The following is a 19391-nucleotide window of genomic DNA, read 5'->3' on the forward strand; positions in this document are numbered from 1 at the left end:
AGCTAAAACACTGTGGATTTAACCAGGTGAAAAACATTACTGTATCTTCATTTTTTACTTAAAATAATTATTTGCAGAATGAGTTGTCTGTATTAGTCAGATGCTAAATATTACATGTTCCTTCACTCTCTCTTAGTAATATATAGATGTGCATATTGAATACTTCTAAAAATGGTAGCTACTTCAGTGTTCTAAAAAAGCCAACTTCCCCAAAGAAAAAGAAAAAATACTACTTTTCTACTTCAAATTAAAAAAAAGCAAAGCACCTCAAAGTTTTTTGCAAGTACTGTCATATGACGCTTGTTCAAGTTACAAAAGTTAGTTCAAAAGTCGTTTCCTTCTTTTACAACATGGCCTTACCTGTATTTCCCTGAAGCAAGTTGTCCGTCACAAGATTTACTACAGAATTTAACAGCATACGAAGAAAAATGACGAAAAAACTTTGTAAGATGAAGAGTCTTCAATTTAAGCACTTTTTAAAACAAAATATAAGTAAATGGAGAAGCAGGATATGGAAAATTATACAGATGCATTTCTGGTCCATGCAAATTAGGGTGCACAGTTTTTGGGTGGTTAAGGTCTGCGTCAGCTAATACATGTACGCAAACAGAAATCTACTCCAAAAAGCTGCCACTTCTGGCTAAAGCATAACAACTTTTGAGACCTGGTTACTGGAAGTGTAGGCTAGGCTTCTCCCATCTCAGGATTTACTGAATTTCCACAGATGGAAAATGCCTTTTATCTTTACTTGGAGATTTTGTTTGCTGAATTTACATGGCAGCTGCAGTTTTGACTTGCAATAGAACTGCATGAAGCAGGAGCATAAATCACATCCTTATTAGATATAGTCACAAAAGTGGAAACACAAAGATTTTTGACACATGAGTGAACAGGAAATATATATAGTTTAAGGGTATCACTTCAGCTCATTAATGAAGGAGTCGCTTTAGTGTTTGCTTTAATGATTAACATAAGAATCATTCTCATGCCAAACACACAATGTTAAGAGTTCTGTCTGTCCATTTGTGAAATCTTTTACATCTTTTCCAAAACCTATTCTCCCCATGATTGAAATCTGTAATAAGGTACACAAAGTTCAACAAGGCCAAGTATAAGGAAGGTCCTGCACCTGGGTCAGGGCAATCCCAATCACAGCTACAGGCTGGGCACAGACTGGATTCAGATTAGCCCACAGAAGAACAGCTTGAGGGCATCGGTTGACAAGAAGCCCAACATGATCCAGCAATGTGTACTTGCAGCCCAGAAAGCCAACTGTATGCTGGGCTGCATCAAAAGAAGCATGACCAGCAGGCCAAGGCAGGGGACTGTCTCCTTCTACTCCGCTCTCCTAAGACCACACCAGCAGTACCACATTCACCTATGGGGACCCCAACACAAGAGAGATGTGGACCTGCTCAAGTGAGTCCAGAGGAGGGTTATAAAGATCATCTGAGAGCTGGAACACTTCTGTGAAGACAGGTTGAGACAGTTGTGCTTGTTTAGCCTGGAGAAGAGAATGCTATGCAGAGACCTTAGAGCAGACTTCCAGAGCATAAAGGGAGACTACAAGAAATATGAGGAGGAACTTTTTACAAGGGCATGTGGAGACAGGACAAGGGGGAACGGTTTAAACTGACAGAGGGAAAAGTTAGATTAGATGTTGGGAGGAAAAACAAAAAACCAGAAACATCCCATCCCTGGAAACATTCAAGCCCAGGCTGGACAGGGCTTTGTGGAACCTGGCCTGGTAGGAGGTGTCCTTGTATCAGAAGCAGATGATCGTAAAGGTCCCTTCTAACCCAAACCATCCTATGATTCTAGGACCATTCAGCTTCAGAACAAAAGGTGAAATTACCTAATGGGCAGCCACCTGCATGCAAGTACCCAGGCAGTGCCCCTGCCCTAGCACAGCTCCTCCTCTCTAAGCACTGAGGAGCACAGCACAGAGGCCCCAGAGCTCAGGCCCACTCCCCCAGGGCACAGTCAAAGCAGCAAGCTGAGATACCCAAATGCTTGGACCCGCCATCTTTGCCTTCACCTTCCCTGACTACCGGGTTCCAGGTAACGGCCTTATGACATCACAGGGCATTTCTTGACAGCACGGAAGGGGGCAACTGCTGACGCCATAACCCCGGCACTGCTCGTGACTGCCTGAGCTCCCTTGGGCGTAACGGTGCGAGATCGTTGGCGCAGAGAGCAGCTCACCAGGGAGCAGCGCGATGCTCAGCCTGCAGCGATCCCTTGTTCTGGCTCTCTGCATGGCCAGTCTCTTCCCCGGCAGCCTCGGCCTTTCCAGCCGGCCTGCCTGGGCCACCGTCATGGGGGATGTGCCTCGCCAGGACCAGGGCATCGGCACAGGGAGCCAGTGTTCCTACCAGCCCTGCCCTGAGGAGCTGCTGCAGCCCTCCTCCAGCCCACTGACTGGGGACCTGGGGGGCCGCGACGTGACCTTGTTGAGGTGGTCGTGCCTGTGCCTGCCGCTCGGCGGGCTTTTGCTTCTATGGTGCCTTTGCAGGAAGGCCAAGAGACACCCGAGAGAGGTGAGTGCTGGGGTCAGGCGGATGGGACGCTGCCAGATGGCTGGGAGCCAGGACCCATCAAGGCCTTGGGCCAATGTGCAGGATAAGGACTAACAGCCCATGTGGAGAAGAAAGCCTCGGCAAGTGCCAAATGTCCTCTGCCTCTTCCACAGCCCTTTGACCAACCGCACGAGGCTGAGGTGGGTCTCGGCTGCAGAGGAGGAAATGAGGACAGGCTGACCCGTGAGGGGAACAAGGCAGAGCCTGCCTGAGCAGGTCTTCTTCGCACATCCTGCTGCCCAGGAAAGCCCAACCAAACCTGACTTTCTGCAGGAGAGACCAAGCCCAGCCAGAGGGGTCTCAACCCCATGAGGCTCCGGCCCTTTTCACCATTCTCCCTGCCCTGTCATTTGCAGGAGATAGGCCAGACACCCTCAGCTCCTCCAGGGACATGCTGCCAGGACGACTGCTCCTGCGAGAAGTACAAGTTGATCTGTCGGCTGAAGGAGAACCCCGACTTGATGAAGAAGTTCCTGGGGCACCTGCAGAAGTGCTACCTGCAGGAGAGCATGCTGCAGACATACGAGAAGAAGGAAGTGCGCCAAGACTTGGAAGAGAAGGAGAAGCATTTCCCTGACTAGACAGCCACAGCTCCCTAAAGGCTGGAGGGCAGCGACGGGGCAGTGTAGGACATGCAGAGCAAGCAATGCTGTCCCTGCGCACCAGGACATCCCCAACGATTAGCATTTATGCAAAACCAGCTCCAACCCAAGTGTAATAACAAACGAATGTTCAGAGACAGAGGCAAGTTACTCTGCACAGGGATGATTCAAAGCGCCTTCCAACCAAAGAGAAATCACAATCATGCGAATTCGTCAGGGTTCGCCAAAGAAACAGGAGAAAAGGACTGCAGCAGCAGCAGCAGCGTTTAAAGCGCGGTCACAAAATCAGATGCCTCCTACACTGCCCATGAATAACGTTTCTGTAACTGGCCCCACAGGATCAAGTGCGGCTGCTCTCACATCTTGAGTTGGACAAATTCAAATGCCACGCTCCCTCCTTTCATGTTACATTAGATTTTCTTCACCTTGCTACAGTATTAAATAAATATTCTCTCAGATCCCTAAGGTCAGGTCTCTGTTTCTGTCCTAGATTCATCTCTTAGAGAAATGGTGCAAAAATGACTAAACAGACCAATATGGAATTTTACATCTTACTAGTTCCACTGGCAAAACACCTCCTTTGTCCCTATCACCCTACCCCCCTTCATTCACAAAGATCACACATTCTCCTCCTCTGCCAAGGTTACACGTATTGTAATCGTGTCTTTGACCAACTCTCAGCAAATTTTAGTTTTACTACAAATCAAAAAAGCAGGGATTTGGGAACCCATCACTGTAACAGCTGTGGATTCCCATGTGTAGAATGGAAGACTGCCCGACTCAAAAACAGGGGCACAGAAGCCTGTCACAGAACCAATGGAGTCATAGAATACTTAGGGCTAGAAAAGATCTTAAGATGATCTAGTTCAAACCCCGCTGCCATGGGCAGGGACACCTCACACTAAACAATGTCACCCAAGACTCTTTCCAACCTGGCTTTGATACTCCATCCCCAGCACCGCTATAGCCCCCTTCATATACTGGAAGGCTGCTATGAGGTCTCCATGCAGCCTGCTCTTCTCCAGGCTGAACAGCCCCAACATTCTCAGCCTAGCTTCATACAGCAAGTCGAGGCTAATTGAAATGTATTGTTCAAACTCGGTTAAAGATTCACTAACATCGACTCCAGATTCGGGATGTCACACGGATTATGCACTACACTGCTGATTCTTTAAGCTTATGGCAAATGATCCTAAGTGTGAAATCACCTCTTAAAGGGAGGGCTTTCAACCTCCAGCAGTCACCTTGGCTGCCATCCTGACCCAAGAGAAGGCTCCCCAGCTGCAGCCCCACAGCTCTGAACAGGACTGATTCAAAATGGCTCTCCAGTGGGGCTCTGTTTATAACCTGGTCAAATATGGCCAGGTAGCCCCTCACTGGCTCAGGACCCCAACTTCCTCGACCCTGTCTCTCCTGACCACCACCACGTGAGTTGCACAAGAGCTGCACATGCGGGAAGATTTCCCAAGCTCTTGTCTCTGGGGACAAGCTTTCATGGGCTTTTGTCAGGGCAGGTGTAACTGTCACAGAACACAGCGAATAGGAGAATGCAGAGACATAGGAGGCAAATCCAGCAACAGTAGTGTTAGGGCTTGAGAACACCCCTGGTCAGTGGCCAGAAAGAAACTGGGCAGAATGCGGTCTGAAATTCCATCCTTTACAGATTTGGAGTATATTTAATGAAGCCAGCACACTTCCAGTGAAGTATGTACTAACACCTCAATCAATGGGTGTTTGGTTATATAGATATACAAGCAACAAGTCCTTTGGAAGAACTAACTAGAAGATGCAAAGAGCACCCTTTACAGCACCCTAATTTCTTGCTGTGATGTACCCATCTTGTCATGCAAAAGTAGTTAGCCAAAGCATGCCACAGTTGATATTCCCTCTGTAATGTTAACAGAAGAGGAACACTATTTACAATGGCTAGCAACATATTTCTCAGGAATTCTGGACAGATTTTTGTCAATACAACACAGTAGCTTTGCAGAAAAATACGTTTGAAACTTTTCTAAGCAATAATTTTACCACATCAACACCTTTCTGCCACTTGTTGCCCAAAGTGAGTTACTGCTCAAGTACAAGTTGTTAGTGTACAAGTTCATTATATATCAAGACTCCTGGTTCTATCTTAAATTCAGTTACTTGAATCCTTTATCAACATCTTCAGTAGTTCAGAGCAAGCAATGGGTCTGGATGAGCTCCAAAAGTGGCAAACCCTTCTGAGACACAAATAGGCACAAGCAAACAGTAGGGACAAAGATCACCTACAACTAAAGCTGCCTTATGAATGAAACGCTAACCGTGGATTCTTTTAGTGCTGTCCCAAAGCCTCACGTGGGAAAGTTCTGTTCCTAATTGTTAGACCACGCGTCTGCTGTTTGCTGAGAACATATGGCACAATTGTAACGGGAACTGCTGAATACAGGAATATAGCACTTTATTTGGATAATAAGCCGTAACTTGAGCAGCACTCGCACTGTTCAGCATCATGCGCTAACCACATACAAGTTGCTGTACCACCAAGTGTCGGGATTTTGGCACATTTCCTTGGTCCCTTTTTTAAACTGTTCACCCCGTATTTGTATTTTTTCCAATCTGAATATATAGCTAGGACCCAAAGTCATTCAACAGACCAAATAAGACAGAACTAAAGGACACCTCACGCTCTCCGGGTTACCTGGCAATAGCAGGCTCACCTCCAGAGGAAAGAAATATTTTCAGGGTTATCTTTCTTCGGATAAAACAATTTTAGGCTCTGGGTAACAGCACTGAACTTACGCTCTGTCCTGAAAGTCTGTAACAAACTCTAAATCCAAAATAGGCCCACCAAAGCCTGTTTAAGTGTGTGCTAATCAATTTTAAATGTATGAATGAATGTAAGCGGTTTCATATTTACTTGAACTTGTTACTACTCCTGTCCTCTACCACCACTCACTCTTCTACATTCAAGACACTCCGGTGTCTATTTGAGCAGATGAATCATCTAATTTGACCCAAAAGCAAGTGGACACAGTGGACGCTAGGAATTAGCCCTACTGTGTTTCATCTGCTCTCAACAGACAAAATCTCTATTCAGCATCTTAACGCGACTGTAACTATGGGTTCCGTTTTCCTTATAGTCTTGCAGTGAATTACAAAATACACGTTTTTCCTCTTACTCAGCATTTAGCATTCCACAATGTATTGAATGAGGAAGTCATTAGCAGGTCAAAGCTCTAGTGCTCTAAGCCTGGCGTGCCTCTTTAAAGTTACTTTCATTCTTACACAAATGCTTCACAGGCATGCAATGCAGAGGGCACTTCCTCATACCTGCTCCTGTCTGATCTGAAGAAACTGTATGCAAGGAAATAGTTGCAGTGTTCAGGCCTATAGATTACATTAATTGTTATGGTCTCATCTTTATCCGCTGTGACTGCAGCTTTAAGAATCTCCTTTTACACGGAGGATCTGATAAAAGTTACAAACAAAAGGCAGACACACCCATGAAATGGAGAAAGCAGCCAACTATTCAGACTTTAAACTTTGCTCGGGAAGATGACTTTGGGAATACAAGGAATAGAATACATAGGAACTTCAAATGGAAAATACAAGTCAAGTGAGGTTACAAGCTTACTAAGAATAGAAGCGCAGCCAAACGGTCAAAGTATTCCTAAAGCCATGAAGGAAATATTGCTGGACAAGCAATTCAGATTGTACTGAAAATATGAGAAATTACTTAATGAAGTATTAGAGATAGTGCATTATAGCCCAACACAAAACTTTCAGCCCACAAAAAAAGAGCATTTCTGGGAACTTCCACACCAAATATACTGGTAAAAATCCAGAAGCTTAATACCAGCTACAGAAATAGCTGATTTTATAGCTATTACATGTACCTATACTTGCAATACATGTAACTCCACTACTTTAATCCAGACAAACTGAAATTACATGGCAACAATAAATCAAAGTGCTAATCCACCCTCTGATCAGCCAATTCATGTATGTCATCTGCAATCTAAAGGTGCTCTGGCAGAATAAACTGTTGTTTGAAAGAAGAGGCAGATCTGTGGTTTTAATCCTCTCTGTTCCCACAACACCTGCTCTGCCTTTCTTTTCTTTAGGCTGGTTTATGCTGTGTAAAGATTTCAACTGGGGACAGCACAGCAAGGCACATACCTCCATAGATACCCTGGTCTGGCCCCAACACCTGTGTCCACTGCACCAGCAGAACTCTTTCTCATCATGCCCTGCTCCAACTCCCCAGATTCAGCCTGCATCTAAAAGACCCCAAAAAGCTTCATAAGAGAATAGGCAAAATGACAGCCGTAATCCTCAAACTCTGACAGGCAGAAGCAGAAACGACAGAACACCTGACTGAACAGCACAAACCCAGGTTTCCCTCTGCAGTTTCTCAAGCTGAGACTTGTACAAGGCAGCACAGTGAGTTTCTGGGAAGGCAATAAATGCAGAAGACACTGTAGCAAAGCAAAAACTAATCCCTTGAGACACTGAAATTGCAGGGCAATATGGACTGTATCCAGGCAGTACCAGTATAACATAACATTAGCAGCTCATAACTGCTTTTGTGCAGATGGTAAGAATACTAGATCTCAATGCTGTGAACAAGACTGCTGAAATAAGTAAGACAAATCAAGCGACAGACTTGGATAACACATCATAAAAATGTTTTTACACAACTAAGACTGTGGAATAGTTTCAGGAGTTGCTGTTGACAGGTATAAAGAAAAGACAATGTTCAATGAGAGACAGGAAGACTTGTGAGGTTGGTCAGGACTTGAGTTATTCCCCCATTTACAAATGGGCTTTACAGCAACACTATGTTTAATAAGAAGGGAAAAATTAGAAGAGAGGCTGGCAATAATTCCCTAATGATCTGGTTTGGGCTACAGGAACTATTTTGTCTCTTGATTTGAGGGAGGTAGAAATAACAGAGAAACAAAATCCCACCCACAAGCTCCCATTCTGATAACCTCGTTTAAACTGCATAGGAAAAGCCATTAAGTCAGAATTCTTAAATTGGTCACTAAACGATCAAACCAAGCCCTATTGAAAATACAGGCAACCCCACAGTGAGGAAGGAGGAAGTATTTATTTTGCTGACAAACATCTGAGCTTAATAGAAGGAGTGCAGTGACGGCACAAAGGTGTGAACAGCTACAATGCTCCCAAGAGAGGATGGCTGCAGTCCTGCCACAGGAAGATAATATTAAACACTGACTGAAATGACATCAACTTGACAGGATTCAGCAACAAGGGTCCTATGAAACTTCACCTGTAAACACAGCCCACAGTTCACAGCAAGAACTGCCTGAGGCACAACAGGACATACTATAACAGAGGTCACAACTCGCACCATTTTATACAAGGAAGAGTGAATTATACCCAATTTTACCTTGCTTGCCCATCTACCCGCATCGCTTAAGGTTAATGTGTTCTTACCATCACTTCCACTTCAAACCCAGGAGCAGCTTCCTTTGGTGCCAATTCGTTACAAGTCCAGGCACACTGAACTCTACCTGAAATGCAGATGTTAATTACCCGATAGTTGGATCTGTTACATGGAAGACAATAAAATACAGTCACATCTTTTGACCTAAAACCAGCACTTGCTAGTTTAACAGTGGCTATGACTGCCAGGTATTGAGACAAAAAACTCAGAAAGTATGAGCATGGATTTCTTTAGAGCAAATCCACTGCCTGCAGTTTGCTATGGTAAGCCATGCAGAAATTCAGCTGTTCCACAGATTGAATCTAAAACACCTGTAGGCAGCTGCACTCATTAGAGCTAACTCCCTCACTCTGCCTCACAGAGGTTCTAAAAATAAGATGATAATAGCCAAAAAAACCTCTAATTTCTTGTACTACATATTTTAAACATATCCTTATCACCTGGACATTAATAATTTTTGCTATTTTTCTTCTATTCCAGCCACCTTCTCTGGCTGAAGTATAATAAATCAGGAACAGAAAATGAGCAACTGAGAACAGAATGCGTGGAGAAATCAGCTGGAATTTAAATCCATTAAGCTGAAGAAGATGATGTAACAGCCAAACTGGTTTCATAAATTAAGAACCTTACCAGCCTCATGGATCATCCTCAACATCTCAAAGTAACTGTTTTAAAATAACAGAGGTATTTTCAGAGGACTGAAAGAAATACAGAGGGAGCTGTTCTTGCATTTTTCTTGCTGTGATTCACCATGAGAGAATAAGACATTTTGTCCCACTGCATTACCACAACAGCTTGTCTGCTAACAATGTGACAAAAGAAGTGGATTTCTGCACTATCTTTCTTTGCTGCTGGTTCTATAGGGTAGGCTTTAAATAGTACCCATCACACTACCACAACCATCAATACATGACAGACATAGAAATACACAGCAGTTGTATGTAAGTGGTTGCAGGGCACAGCATAGCTTTTACTTTGTTGTCTCTATCTGAACTGTAATTTTGGTGATACCACTATCAAAGCACCAGAAATGACTGACTACTATCAAATTGAACCGTGCAGGCACACACACACCCCAGCGCCTAAAAATCAATGCTGTTATTTAGCTTATCAACAACAAACTGCAAACAGTGCTCCAAGGCTTAAGCCCTGGGGTAAACATAGTTTTCCCACTGGCTTTTATTATCGCATCAATGTGGTTGCAAGTCAAAGGTAGCTTATTGATACCTACTGAAGGTGCTTCTTCTGGGGGGTTCTCACAGACTTGATCTGAAGAAGCAACTGTCTAGAAGAATGCAAGCCTGTGGCTTCAGGCCTTAAATCTTTATTAACCATCTTCTATGCATTTTTCACCCCACATTAACATTACCAGAAGAGGACATCCAATAGCATCAAAACCGGATGCTGGAATTTGTCTTCATTTTTAAAAGAAAAGAGACTTTGCATTAGTAGACATTACAGCCACGTTTATGTATCCACCTTCAAAAAACATCTTGTTTTTTCCATCTCTACAAAAGCAAAAGAAATTGTACCATGTTTCAGTTAGTATTTAACTGCTTACTTTCAGGAAAAAAAAAAACCACCATAATTTTGCTCTCTTTTTAGAACTGGGGTAATCCCAGTCAAAACCCTGTAATGGATAGATACCAAATAAAACTGTTTTTTTTTAATATTGGTGAAGACTTCTTTCTTTTTCTGACACTACATCACTTGAAAAAGAAAGCTGCAGTTAATTTTAAACATGACTATTTACCCCAAGTACTCTCATAATGTCATGGATGAAAGCATGCTGAAGCACAGAAAGCTTTTGAATGCTTTTCTTTTCAGGGCAAAATCACTGAAGTGATCAATAGCACTGGCTGTACAGCCATCAGAAAAGCCGCTGGTTTTTACAATTAGCTCCTCAAAGAGACACAAGCTCTATCGTGACTGTTATCTCACATGCTCCTTTACGATACGAAATTATTTTATAAAGTACACTGTATTTTCACCCCATATTGAAAATACGTTTTAAAAATCGTAGGCAAACGCAGATGATGTTTGGTTTTAGCAGCAATTTGTCTTTTTCCTACTCCAAAAGTCTTATTGCAGATGAGACTGACACTTAAAACACCATTAGATCCATTCTTAAATGGACAATGACAAGGGGTTTCACCGCTAACCCAAAACAAAATACTTTTAGAAACAAATAGAATCGCTCATAATCACATGTAAGTGCTAGTTGTTCCTGTATGCATTTTTAAGGGCTAGCAAATCTTAAATATCCTCACTAAGGTGTCTGGCTTGGCATTATCAGATATTCGTACTGGCAAAGTGTTCACAACCCAGATAAAAAGACCAAATATCAGCCGTTCCTAGAGGCTGAAAATAACTGTGGTCTACCTGCAGTAATCAGGACAACCCAGGACTCACTTCTTGATGGCAGCTTAGCCGGGAAAGGATTTGCTCTCCAGATGAACTTTCGGCACCAGACGCGCAATGCCAGTTCCTGCTCCCTCCTCTCACCAACTCTAACTTTATTGTTTCCTCTAGTCTAAAGTAAACAGCTTGGAAAATCTCTTTAGCTTATGGCACAGCAGAATGGAAAATGGACAGAGCTTGAGAAACTGGGTCACTGATACAGGAGTCTTCCCTACAGTGCGGGCAAGTGCTGCTGTGACAACTCTGCCACCATACCCTATGCATAACTGAAATACTTAATTTCATAAACATAACTTTACTTCAAAGTAAAGTTTGCCTTAAAGACCTTTTTAACACAAAAGAACAACTTCCATTTCTATTTCTAACACTGCTAACTCTTCCTCAATTGCCTAGAACAACACTGGGTTTAAGTATTTTAAGAATAAAATGGGTTTTCTTCTCAAGAAGCAGAGATGAATGAAAATGTGTTTAGACATACTTTGAGCAGCAGGCCATAATGATAGGAAAATGTCATTTCATACAAAAGCCCACAAGCTCACTGAGAACAGCAATGCAAGTCACCTTTGAGCAGCATTACACCATACTTCCATGCGGAAGGATTTTTGTGAGCCTGCTTTCGATAGCTCAGACAGCAGCTCAACCAACTTTACAGTCCTACCTTATTATTACAGGTTCTATTGGAATCACTGTAATTAAGGAACTTCCATTATGAATTCTTTTCCAGGGATTAAAAATTGAGCTCTAAAATTTGCCTTGGGATAGGATTTTACATCTGGGTGCGAGTGCTTTTTTCAATGCCAGGAGTTCTTTCTCTTTTCCAAGTTTTTCCTCTTTTCTCTGAATATAGACAATTATAATACTTAAAAACATTGTAATGCTTTCTGAAATGCAGTGCCTGTAACAGTACAGAAGCACTTAATGACAAAAAGCATCTTAAGAAAGTAATTCAATACAAATGTCCTATTCTGGACATAACATGGACAAGAGATTTACAAGATATGGGGTCAGTTCCTGCCAGCAGACTCTCTTGTGACTTCAGGCAGGTAACTTTGCGTCCCTGTGCTTCACCTTCCCTGTCTCTGGAAGGAGGATAATTGGCTAAATGATCTGCACATGAAATGCCCTCACTGAAACCTAGGGAATACACTCTTTAACTGACCTGTCCTTTTTAATACAATATGTGACTGTTGACTCTTGCATATTTGCAGACTCTACATGCTTCACATGTACACAGGTGCTGTGCCTATGGCAAGTCAGACCACCTACGGACATTGTGTCAGCTTCATAAATTTACCTCCACCGTGTAACGAAGAAGAGGACTAAGATAAAAGTTTCAAGATCCTGATTACAGCTGAATGTTGGAGGTTTATATTTTTTACTACCCAGGTAACTATACCAGGAAATTCTTCCAATCTGTCTCATCAAACATTAAAACAACATGAGCAAGGCTTTGGTTTACTCCAAGATTTTCAAAGTTACCCCTGTTGGTACCACCTTTTGCCGCCTCCCTATGTATACCTGACTATTACCAAAAATAACACACTTAGAAAAACCACACAGGGCCTGAGGAATTCCAAAACCCCATCTCCAAAAAAATCATCACCTATTGAAAGACTTCTCAGACTTCAGAAGATTTCACAAACTTGGGTATTTTTGGAATCAAATTCATTGTTAAAAAATAAGATTAAAAATTGAACAATTGTGTGCAGATGTCTGTCTGCAGATCTCCTAAGTTATATTTACTTCTTGTGCAGCAAAGTAGATCCAGGTCTCAATTTTTCATTATTTTCTTTCTTCTAAAAACTAGGGCAAAGCTTGCTGAATCTTATTTGGGAAGTGCAAAGTTCAGACAGCTCATTTAGTCCATTACAAAACTCACCACTGAATTACAACTGTAGTCTGAATGAAGGAACGGGTCAATATATACTGTTTGGCCTCTTCCATAAGAAAATAAAATAAGAGGTCTGTCTTCCCAAACTAGTTATTGATAAAGAAAACCTATTCTGGCAAAGGAAGCTAAAACACTGTGGATTTAACCAGGTGAAAAAATTATCGTATCTACATTTTTTCTTAAACTGATTATTTGCAGAATGAGTTGTCTGTAACTGGCATTAATCAGATGCTAAATATTACATGTTCCTTCACTCTCCCTTAGTAATAGATAGATGTGCATATTGAATACTTCTAAAAGCGGTAACTACTCAAGTGTTCTGAAGAAACCACCTTCCCCAAAGAAAAATATGAAAATACTACTTTTCTACTTCAAATTAAAAAAAAGCAACGCACCTCAAAGTTTTATTGCAAATACTGTCATGTGATGCTCGTTGAAGTTAGGAAATCTAGCTCAAAAGTCCTTTCCTTCTTTTACAAACGGCTTTAGCTATATTTCTCTGAAGGTGATTGTCCATCATAAGATTTACCACAGAATTTAGCAGTATATGAAGGAAAATCATGCAAAAGCCTTCTTAGATGCAGAGTATTAAATTTAAGCTCTTTTAAAAACAAAAAATAAATGGAGCAGCAGCATATGGAAAATTATGCTGCTGCATGTCTCGTCCATGCAAATTAATGTGCACAGGTTTAGCGTAGTTTTGGGTTTTTTTTTGCTATTAAAAACTGTTGCTTGAACAACTGCCACCAACTATGGTCTGTTGCTGTCCACCCTAAGGTAAACAGTTCAACTGGGTTTCAGCTCCAGCCATTCACAGGTTCTCCTGGGTGGTGCAAGACAGGTTTGTAGAAATTAAAGAGTAAGCACCAGAAGCACAGTCAGCAATCACAGAACAGGAAAGAAAAGCAGCAGAGGTAGCAAGAGAGGTTACAGTTAATAACCCTATGAGACCCTGAGGAAGAGGAAAAAAAGAAAAAAAGAAAAAAATATGATAAGGGAAAACGGGTTTTGTAGTCGAAACTGAGCTTAGAAAGGAGAGTTCGGAACATTGCAAGAGACAAAGACTACAGGATTTGAGAGAGAAAAACCTTTATGCTAACAGAAAAGCAGAGGCGGAATTTCGTTTGCCTCGCTATGTTTTTGTAAGTTCACCTATCTCCAGTCCACCCCCTCTCAGCTGCCTGTGCACAAATCCCAGCACTTCAAGGGAGCTCACAAAAAAAGAACTGAACACTACACTTTTACATCTGTATAGATTAGACAAAGGACACAAAGCCTGATTCACCTTCCAAAATTCACAGTAATTTGACCAATTTTAGCGGCACAGAAGGCATTATTAAAATAGTGTTAAAGTGTTATTAAAACAGCATAACCTCACACCATAGCTCAGTATCATGCACCTCCTTTACTTGCTGCATATAACCATTCATTCTCCTCCATCCCAAGCCCACATCCTCACAGCCCTTAAATTTTGTCTTTCATCTCTATGCCCTTAAAATACCATATTCCAAGTGGTTTTCTGGACAAAATTATTCTTCTTCAAAACAACTGCTTTGCTATTGAGGCTGTAATTCTTTAAAAGCTCTCCCACTGAAGTGAGTGATGCCAGCATCACCTAGCTCACAAACATCAAGCAGGATACTTGAAGAGAGGTGTCAACAGTCCTATCTTTTCCTGCAAACTGTGGGGAACTTTAGATCTTTTTTCTTTTTTCTTGAAAAACATCCAAAAAAAAGGAATAAAAAAGAATTTATCTTGTTTCTTAACAAAACTGGTTTTAAGCTAAATCAGTTTATTTCAGTCTGCTGTATATCGAAGCAATAATCCTTATTTACAGAGCCAATTGTCTTTTCTTACGTATTTGTTTTATAGGTCAGCCTCCAAACTAAACATCAATTCGACTTCAGACCTCAGACTTTTTGTTTTAGTACCTTAGTACAACTCTTACAGCTGGCAAGGATTAAGGCATCTGGAAGCCAAAGACTGATTACTTGTTGAAAGCCCCACCTGTGCAACAGCACATTAGACTTGCTTTAATCTGACAAGTATTTTCAGAAGAAACAAATTCGAAGAGTCAGCACAGACAGAGGTATATGATGCACAGAAGCATAAGGAGTTGCTGCACCAAACAGAAACATTCCACCTCACTCTTAAAACCTAGCAACCCTCTCATCCAATCTTCTAAATACGCAGTGCTCATTACACAATAGGTAAAATCTGCCACCGTTGGTGAAAACGCACTGCTGCGGTGAGCAGCTCGAGAGAGGACGCCTTCAACTCCGGAGCGGGGGAAGCCCCGCGTCCAGGAGCCCCAACTCAGACCGACAAAAACCACCGAGGGAACCGCAGGTCCCCGACAGAACCCAACCAGGAGCAAGCAGCTCCGCGGACGCGAGCCGCTGACCCACAGGGGGCGGAACCCGGAGCAGCGGAACCCGCCCTGACTGGTTAGAAACCCGCCCCGGGAGCGCCAGGCACCATAAGCGCGACAAACAGGGCAGGCGAGCGGATGGCGAGCGCCCGCCGTGTGCCCAGGGCCCGGCCTGGCAGCTGGGGCCCCGGCGGTGGCAGCGTACGCACCCAGGCAGAGCCGATGAGAGCGGAGACTGCAGCGCAGAGCTCCGGGTGCAGAGGGTGCCTGCACTGGTCTTGTGAGGGAAAGGTGCACAATGGGCAGGGCTGCGCTCGGTGCGCCCTGGTGGAGGTCCTCCTGCAGCAGGGGCTGAGCTGCGGGACGCTGTCAATAGGCTGCAAGATGTCAGGAAAGCTGAGAGGAAGCAGCGTGCTCCAGGCCCAAACTGTGCAGGAGCCTCAAGCGCCCACTGTAGCTCATGGAGGAAAGGAGGCCATTAACCCAGGAACTTGGGCAACAGCAACAAAACACAAACAAAACAAAAAAAAAAAAAGGAGGAAGAGGACAACTAAAAGCAAGGGGCTTCCTCCACGAGGATGATCAGGGGACTGGAGCACCTCCCGTATGAAGACAGGCTGAGGAAGTTGGGGCTGTTCAGCCTGGAGAAGAGAAGGCTGCGTGGGGACCTCATAGCAGCCTTCCAGTACCTGAAGGGGGCCTATAGGGATGCTGGGGAGGGACTTTTCATCAGGGACTGTAGTGATAGGACAAGGGGGAATGGGCTCAAACTTAAACGGGTAGTTTAAATTGGATATAAGGAAGAAGTTCCTTACTGTAAGGGTAGTGACAATGGGTTTACCCAGGGAATTTGTGAATGCTCCATCCCTGGCGATGTTCAAGGCCAGGTTGGACAGAGCCTTGGGTGGCATGGTTTAGAGTAAGGTGTCCCTGCCCATGGCAGGGGGGTTGGAACTGGATGATCTTAAGGACCTTTCCAACCCTAACTATTCTATGGTTCCAAGTACACATACTAAACACAGCCCTGTTAAACTCAAAACAGCATCATTATCACACAGGCTCAGGTAAAACACCCTTTTTACTGCAAAGACTTTTTTTCTAAAAGGGAGAAAAAATCTTAAATAAAATTTAGCGGAAAAGGTCATATGATATTTTTACATGCAGTTATACTTTCTGAAGTCAACAGGTTCCAATATGCAGAGCAGTAAGTGTTAATCTAAAAAAAAAAAAATTACACTTAAATTAGAACCATATGTACACAAAAAGATACTTAGATCAGCAAAACTGTGTGCTGTATTTGTATTTAAGAAACAGAGGCCAATCCTTGCTCTTTTCCACTTCACAGTACAAAGTGTCACTTATAGTACATTTATCTATGAAGCTGGTTCTAATGAATTATGGCGTTAAGGCAGGCTAAATGAACAGAAGAGCCTGGCACCAGGAGACTTTCAATACACATACGTGCTAATTCACTGTCCTGTCCTTTCTAAATAAACCTGGTGTTCAAACAGACCTTCTATATTACTCCACGAGATCTTATATTGACAGCTGCTGAACATGGTCATGATGTGGACTGACAGATCTGAACTCCTACATCATAACTTTTCAGTTTGAACATGGTGCAATTGTACTCCCACTGCAAGGTTCCTAGTGTAAATAAACCTGTAAAGACCTGATTGAGAGGCAGTGTGGACCTCACATTCATCACCTACATTGTTAATTCTACATGAAGTTACACATACCAGCTAATACATGAACTCAACAAATCTGCTCCAGAAAGCTGCCATTTCTGGCTAAAGCATAATGACTTTGAGACCTGGTTACTGGAAGTGTAGCCTAGGCTTCCCCCATCTCAGGATTTACTGAATTTCCACAGATGGAAAATGCCTTTAATCTTTACTTGGAGATTTTGTTTGCTGAATTTACATGGCAGCTGCAGTTTTGACTTGCAATAGAACTGCATGAAGCAGGAGCATACATCACATCCTTCCTAGATATAGTCACAAAAGCTGGAAACATAAAGATTTTTGACACATGAGTGAACAGTAAATATATATAGTTTAAGGGTATCACTTCAGCTCATTAATGAAGGAGTCGCTTTAGTGTTTGTTTTAATGATTAACATAAGAATCATTCTCATGCCAAACACACAATGTTAAGAGTTCTGTCTGTCCATTTGTGAAATCTTTTACATCTTTTCCAAAACCTATTCTCCCCATGATTGAAACCTGAAATGAGGTTCACAAAGTTCAACAAGGCCAAGTATAAGGAAGGTCCTGCACCTGGGTCAGGGCAATCCCAATCACAGATACAGGCTGGGCACAGACTGGATTCAGATTAGCCCACAGAAGAACAGCTTGAGGGCATCGGTTGACAAGAAGCCCAACATGATCCAGCAATGTGTACTTGCAGCCCAGAAAGCCAACTGTATGCTGGGCTGCATCAAAAGAAGCATGACCAGCAGGCCAAGGCAGGGGACTGTCTCCTTCTACTCCGCTCTCCTAAGACCCCACCAGCAGTACCGCATTCACCTATGGGGACCTCAACACAAGAGAGATGTGGACCTGCTCAAGTGAGTCCAGAGAAGGATTATAAAGATCATCTGAGAGCTGGAACACTTCTGTGGAGACAGGACAAGGGGGAACGGTTTAAACTGACAGAGGGAAAACTCAGATTAGATGATGGGAGGAAAAACAAAACACCAGAAACATCCTATCCCTGGAAACAATCAAGCCCAGGCTGGACAGGGCTTTGTGGAACCTGGCCTGGTAGGAGGTGTCCTTGCATCAGAAGCAGATGATCGTAAAGGTCCCTTCTAACCCAAACCATCCTATGATTCTAGGACCATTCAGCTTCAGAAGAAAAGGTGAAATTATCTAATGGGCAGCCACCTGCATGCAAGTACCCAGGCAGTGCCCCTGCCCTAGCACAGCTCCTCCTCTCTAAGCACTGAGGAGCACAGCACAGAGGCCCCAGAGCTCAGGCCCACTCCCCCAGGGCACAGTCAAAGCAGCAAGCTGAGATACCCAAATGCTTGGACCCGCCATCTTTGCCTTCACCCTCCCTGACTACCGGGTTCCAGGTAACGGCCTTATGACATCACAGGGCATTTCTTGACAGCATGGAAGAGGGCAACTGCTGACGCCATAACCCCAGCACTGCTCGAGACTGCCTGAGCTCCCTTGGGCGTAACGGTGCGAGATCGTTCGCGCAGAGAGCAGCTCACCAGGGAGCAGCGCGATGCTCAGCCTGCAGCGGTCCCTTGTCCTTGCTCTCTGCATGGCCAGTCTCTTCCCTGGCAGCCTCGGCCTTTCCAGCCGGCCTGCCTGGGCCACCGTCATGGGGGATGCGCCTCGCCAGGACCAGGGCATCGGCACAGGGAGCCAGTGTTCCTACCAGCCCTGCCCTGAGGAGCTGCTGCAGCCCTCCTCCAGCCCACTGACTGGGGACCTGGGGGGCCCCGACGTGACCTTGTTGAGGTGGTCGTGCCTGTGCCTGCCGCTCGGCGGGCTTTTGCTTCTATGGTGCCTTTGCAGGAAGGCCAAGAGACACCCGAGAGAGGTGAGTGCTGGGGTCAGCTAGACGGGATGCTGCCAGATGGCTGGGAGCCAGGACCCATCAAGGCCTTGGGCCAATGTGCAGGATAAGGACTAACAGCCCATGTGGAGAAGAAAGCCTCGGCAAGTGCCAAATGTCCTCTGCCTCTTCCACTGCCCTTTGACCAACCGCACGAGGCTGAGGTGGGTCTCGGCTGCAGAGGAGGAAATGAGGACAGGCTGACCCTTGAGGGGAACAAGGCAGAGCCTGCCTGAGCAGGTCTTCTTCGCACATCCTGCTGCCCAGGAAAGCCCAACCAAACCTGACTTTCTGCAGGAGAGACCAAGCCCAGCCAGAGGGGTCTCAACCCCATGAGGCTCCGGCCCTTTTCACCATTCTCCCTGCCCTGTCATTTGCAGGAGATAGGCCAGACACCCTCAGCTCCTCCAGGGACATGCTGCCAGGACGACTGCTCCTGCGAGAAGTACAAGTTGATCTGTCGGCTGAAGGAGAACCCCGACTTGATGAAGAAGTT

The 19391-nt window shown here is 44.1% G+C and overlaps 1 protein-coding gene across 9 annotated transcripts in view; it reads right to left on the reverse strand.

Annotated features, from left to right (window-relative positions):
- The window catches only part of CCSER1 (coiled-coil serine rich protein 1), a 735753-nt gene that overhangs the window by 668626 nt on the left and 47736 nt on the right, over positions 1 to 19391 (reverse strand). Inside the window, exon 2 of one of the 9 annotated variants that reach the window (XM_065691927.1) lies at positions 8627 to 8703. The exons of the other annotated variants lie outside the window; for them this stretch is intronic. The gene's annotated coding sequence lies outside the window, so the exon portion shown is untranslated. The remainder of the gene's footprint in view (positions 1 to 8626; positions 8704 to 19391) is intronic. 9 annotated transcript variants of the gene reach the window in all.

Source organism: Lathamus discolor, chromosome 1 (assembly GCF_037157495.1).
Source record: "Lathamus discolor isolate bLatDis1 chromosome 1, bLatDis1.hap1, whole genome shotgun sequence".
NCBI classification, from domain to species: Eukaryota; Metazoa; Chordata; class Aves; order Psittaciformes; family Psittacidae; genus Lathamus; species Lathamus discolor.